General features: G+C 41.5%; 1 pseudogene; it reads right to left on the bottom strand.

Annotated features, from left to right (window-relative positions):
• Window positions 1-1,012: 1,012 nt before the first annotated feature.
• Window positions 1,013-6,047, bottom strand: part of LOC125347570 — a 173,273-nt pseudogene continuing 168,238 nt past the window's right edge.

Here is a 6,047-nt window from a genome sequence, read left to right as displayed (position 1 = left end):
TTCACCCTCCCACCTCCCCTTTCCCCCCCCCCCCCCATGGTTGTTCAGTTCATTTACAACAAACAGTTTTGCAAGTATTGCTTTTGTAGTTGTTTGTCTTTTTTTACCCTGTGTCTCTCAAATGTGTTATTACCTTTCAATTTCCTAGTTCTAATACCAGTATACACGGTTTCCAATATTCTCAGATAAGTTACAGAGATAGTGTAGGTACAATCACAGGAGGGTGATACAAGAAGACCATCAATAATTGAAGCTACAGTTACACATGGCATGTTGAGACTAGTTACAACTGTGATATAACAATCATTTGTATAACATGGAGTTCATTTCACTTAGCATCAACTTATGTGTTCATAGGGGTATAGCTATTGAGCTCTTGTGATCCTCTGCTGTGACTTGCCTAAACCTGTGCTAATTATTCCCTATAAGAGAGACCATAGAGTCCATGTTTCTTTGAGTCTGGCTCACTGTCTGAGTGGGTACTGCTGGGGTGCATGGGGAATCCTGGGGAAGAAAGGTGACTGAGGCTGGCAAAGGTCAAGCCACAAGACATCTCAAAGTCAGGATGAGAAGTCTTGGTAACATCAAAAAGGCGGTGTGCAGATTTTTACAAGATTTTGAAGAGTGGCATAGTTGAGGCAGGAGCCGGAAGGGCGTGGCCTGGAGGATGCAATGTGAACTTAGAACCAATCACCAGGGCGCCCATTCTGGTTCCTAGCAACACAGCAAGCCCCACCTCTGAGTTTGAGCAGAACGTTATTAGATCTGCAGGAATCTCACCTAGTCCAGGTGCTCACACACAGTGAGCCTTCTTCTATAAGAGAGAGTGAGAGACAAAGAGAAACAGAGAGAGGAGAGAGAGACAGGGAGAGGAAAGGCAGAGAGAGAGAGAGAGAGAGAGAGAGAGAGAGAGAGAGAGAGAGAGAGAGAGAGGGAGAGAGAGAGAGGGAGAGAGAAGAGAAAGCGCCTCTCCCCTAAGTGATTACAGTCCCTCCATGCTGCTGGGGCAACAGATACCATACAGAGCTGGCCACCAGCTCTGATCACACCTGCGTGGCTGTCCGAACAGTCCGTGAGCCTCCACCTGGACAGATGACTGGATGGGGCTGTGAGTTGGAGGTCTCTGTCTGGGCTGTGGTCCTTCAGTGGGAATTTGATAGGCAGTGGCTGTAGAGTCTGTACTGGGGTCACACTCTTCTGCTTGGTCTTTCTTGGTAGGGTGATCATAGGTGCAAAGTTCAGGGGCCCCTGCTTTCCTGTAGGAGCTTTTCCCTGGGAGTGCCGCAGGCAGCAGATACACAGGACAATGAGCCCGACCAATAGCACCAAGCCTAGTAGGGATCCCAGGACGATGCCAGCGATGGCTCCAGGGCTCAGAGTGGGGCCTGTGTGGTAGACCCGGCTTTGGGATGGAATCCGGGGATGAGCTCCCAGGACTGGCAGGATCCGCAAGACCTAGGCCCTGGGATTCCCAGGAGAGAGTGGAACCACAGCAGACCATTCTCCAGGTCCCAGAAAAAGCAGGGTGACCCAGTCTCTGTAGTTGTTGACTCTGCTCAGGTCAGATCTCTGTGTCCATGCCTGGATCTCGAAGCCACTGATCAGGGCCCCGCGTTCCACATCCCAAGTCAGCACGGCTGCATTGCGGGCTCTTCGTAGTTTCCATGAGGAGATGGAGGGTCCTGCACGTGTGATCTGGTTGCCCCCAGCACCCAGTGCTCCGCTGCACAGCATAGAGTAGTTCCCCAGGTCCCAGTCAAGGCTGAAGTTGCTGATGAGGAGCTTGCGCCCATCCTGGCTGAGCCGCAGGTGTCCCCCTCCTCCTGGAGCCTTCCTGAACCCAGACTGCTCGTGAGGGTGGGGGACAGCCAGAGGCCTTCAGTACCACTTTCCCCTGACCTGGTCTCTGCCACCAGGGGATGTAGCAGCACCTCCTGGGGGGCCTCTGGGGTGACAGTGCAGGTGCGCATGGCCGCAAGGTGTTGAGCCAGGCAGGTAAAGGTCATGCCGCTAAGCCGCGGGTGGGCGAGGACGGCCACAGGAGAGTCCAGGAAGCCGCCCTGCATGAAGGCCTTCGGGAAGACCCTGGAACTGCAGGGAGGCAGCTGGGACCCCGCCAGGCAACGAACAGCGAAAATGGAGGCTGAGATCCTCAGGACCGCCTTCCACTGGGCACTGTGGGGACCCCGGGGAAGCTTTTGTGGAAAAGTAATGCGCCTGGCCCAGGTGTTTCTTCCCTCTGCTCCTGCTGGCTCCCTGAATATATTTTAGATATGAGGCCTTTGTCCGTTGAATGGCCGGTAAAGATCTTATCCCAACCTGTGGGCTTTCTGTTTATCTTGCATGCTATGTCCTTTGCCCTACAGAAGTTCTGCAGCTTGATGCAGTGCCAGTTGTCCAACCTTTCTTTGATTTGCAGCCTTTCTGGGTCTTTGTTAAGGAAGTTCTGTCCTGCGCCAAGGATCCCAAGTGTTTCTCCTACTCCTTCCTTTAGTTTTTTCAGGGTGTCTGTATTGATTTCGAGGTTTTTGATCCATTTGGAATTGATTTTGGTGCAGGGTGATATATAAGGATCTAGTTTTAGTTTGTTGAATGTGTTGAACCAGTTTTGCCAGCATCATTTGTTAAAGAGGCTCTCTCTCAGGCTACTTTTTTAGCTCCTTTACCAAAGATTAAGTAGGCATAGTTCTGTGGGTTCATTTCTGGGTCTTCAATTCTGTGCCATTCGTCTTCAGGCCTGTTCTGGTGCCAATACCAAGCTGTTTTTATTACTATAGCTTTATAATACACCCTGAAAAAACTAAAGGAAGGAGTAGGAGAAACACTTGGGATCCTTGGCGCAGGACAGAACTTCCTTAACAAAGACCCAGAAAGGCTGCAAATAAAAGAAAGGTTGGACAAATGGGACTGCATCAAGCTGCAGAACTTCTGTAGGGCAAAGGACATAGCATGCAAGATAAACAGAAAGCCCACAGGTTGGGAGAAGATCTTTACCAGCCATCCAACGGACAAAGGCCTCATATCTAAAATATATGCAGAACTAAAAGAATTACCTTCATCCAACACAAAACCTCAAAGAACCAATAGCCCCCTCATCAAGTGGGCTAAAGACTTAAAAAGAGATTTCTCTGATGAGGAAATGAGAATCGCCAAGATACATTTGAAAAATTGCTCTACATCACTGTCCATAAAAGAAATGCAAATCCAAACAACATTGAGATTCCATCTCACCCTAGTAAGAATGTCTTATATCAAGAAAACTAACAATAACAAATGTTGCAGGGGATGTGGCCAAAATGGAACCCTACTTCATTGTTGGTGGGAATGTAAACTGGTTCAGCCACTCTGGAAAGCAGTATGGAGGTTCCTCAGAAGGCTAACCATAGAGCTCCCCTATGACCCAGCAGCCCCACTTTTGGGTATCTATCCAAAAGACCACAAACAAAAATCACACTAAAGCCACCAGCACAACAATGTTCATAACAGCACAATTTGTAATAGCTTGAATCTGGAACCAACCCAGATGACCCTCAGTAGACGAATGGATCTGGAAAATGTGGTACATACACACAACTGAATTTGATGCCTCTATCAAAAAGAATGACAATGTCCCATTCATAAGGAAATAGAAGGACTTGGAAAAACATATACTAAGTGAAGTGAGCCAGACCCAAAGAAACATGGACTCTGGTCTCCCTTATAGGGAATAATTAGCACAGGTATAGGCTAGTCACAGCAGAGGATGACAATAGCCCAATAGCTATATCCTTATGAACACAAAAGATGATGCTAAGTGAAATGAACTCCATGTTATGGAAATGACTGTTATATCACTGTTGTAATTACTTTCAACATGCGATGTGAAATCGTAGCTTCTATTATTAATGATCCTCTTGTATGCCCTTCCTGTGGTTGTACCTTCACTATCTCTGTATCTTATCTGAGTACATTGGAAATCATGTATACAGATATTAGAACTAGGAAACACTAAGGGAATACCGAAGTCGAGAAACACAAGGTAAAAAAGGCACATGATTACAAAAGCAATACTTGCAGTACTGTTTAGTGTAAATCTACTGAACAACTCATGGGGGGAAAAGGTAAAGGGGGGAAAAGGGGAATGAGGGTGGAGGTAACAAACAGTACAGGAAATGTAACCAATGCCTAAAGTATCAAACTGTAACCACTCTATATATCAATTTGACAATTAAAAAAAAGACGCAAAACAAAACATATTTACTGTATTCCTAACAACTCCTCTTTTTGAACAGAACCAAAGTCTTGCATATATAGGGAACAAGTCATTTCTCTATCTTATAGTAGAGGTCTGCAGATAAGTGTCCTATTGTTGGGAGGAAGGTGTCAACCGCCTTATAGTCCCATTCCAAAGCAGTTTCTCATTGGATTAAGTTCTGAATACTAGGTCTTATCTCCAGAAGTGAACTAGAACCTCTCAAAAGCTTATGGATCTCAAAGATATTTCAGATCCAAGCTATAGTATTGCATTTGTTAGTAAACTAGACTCATATTTGAAGATTATTCTACACACTGCCTAATCACTGTAACACCACTAAATACTAAATCATGATCATTCTTTAAATGTCTTCTAGCTAATAATAAAATACTACGTTTTGTTTTTGTTAAGAACAGAAACTTAAATCTTGAGGTGGAATATTCTCTTGATAAAATTTCAAAAAGTTTAACCTAAAGTTATACTGCACTCGTGAGCTTTCTACTGTTTATTAGGAAATAAAAAAATACCATTAAAAAAGTAGTTTTTTGCTACTCTCAGAACTGAACAGTTATTCTACTCATTTCTGAATGTTTTCTTTGTCCTGTCAATAATGAAAGACATCTTGAATTGTATTTGGTGAGGGCCAAGGTGTGCCCTATTCATTGAAAAACCACAACTTGTACAACATATAAACACTACCTTCAGCTGTATCTAGATCACTGTAGTTCACTTTCAGTTAATTCAATACAATTATGAAAGAGCTTTCACATATTACTTTAATCCTCATGAATTTGTACTTTGGTTTTATTAAAATATTCTTAATGATGAAAATTATGATAAAAACAATTTTGAATTCATATTTTAATAAGTGTTTAGACATATAATCCTTAGAAATAAATCTTATAATTATTTCATTTCTAAATTTATAAATGGAGACAAAACTTTTGGACAAATTTATATTAATAATGATATTTTAAGTTTCATTTCTACTGTAGGAAAGCCCAGATAATTTCTCTTTTTTTAGGAGAAAAAGTTGAAGAACATTTCAAAAGTCAATTGTTAAGACTTTTAGAATTTCTAAAACAAAAATTTATATGTGACTTCTTTGCCCATTTGGTTTCTCAGGAACTCATGAAAGTGTGACAATAGTATCTAGAGTAATATTGTGAGGCATGACAGTTATGTCATGTGTGTGAAATGTTTTGTTAGCTATTTAGATTAAAATTCCATTTTAGTTTTTAATGAATTGAGCAATATTCTGAAATATAATACCAATTAATAATCCTTCAATATAGTTTTTCTTAGCTATTCAAAAAGTCCTATACCATATGCAGCATTATACAGAAATAAACTTCTGTTTTCCAACAATATTACATTTTTCATGCTTCTGTGATGCTCTAAAAATCATGTAACATGTTTCACTTGTAGCAAATTTTCCTGGAAAATTTTCCTTTTCCTTGGAAAATATTTCTTTGTTCCAAAATCTCACTTTAATATAAGAATGGTTTAATGGTTCTTATGAAATCCTAAACATAATAGTGAGAAATGGATTTTGCCAAAGGCCGAGTTTTGTAAATTTAATTTTGAAAGAAAAGTACTGTAATATTACTTATAAATGAATGTTTCAATATTTGTATTTTATAATTCAAATTGATTTATTGATGTCTTTTTGGCAAATATTACTCAGAAGATTTTATAATTTGTATCATTGTGAAGAAATACACAGTCTTAGAATTCTAAATAGATTATTTAATATTGAATTCATATTAGCATATTCTGATTAATGGTTTAGTTATCTGTTCCTATATCTGAT

Source organism: Perognathus longimembris, chromosome 3 (genome assembly GCF_023159225.1).
Source record: "Perognathus longimembris pacificus isolate PPM17 chromosome 3, ASM2315922v1, whole genome shotgun sequence".
NCBI lineage: Eukaryota > Metazoa > Chordata > Mammalia > Rodentia > Heteromyidae > Perognathus > Perognathus longimembris.
Note: the sequence above shows the minus strand (reverse complement) of the source record. Positions and strands in the feature narration are given on the sequence as shown.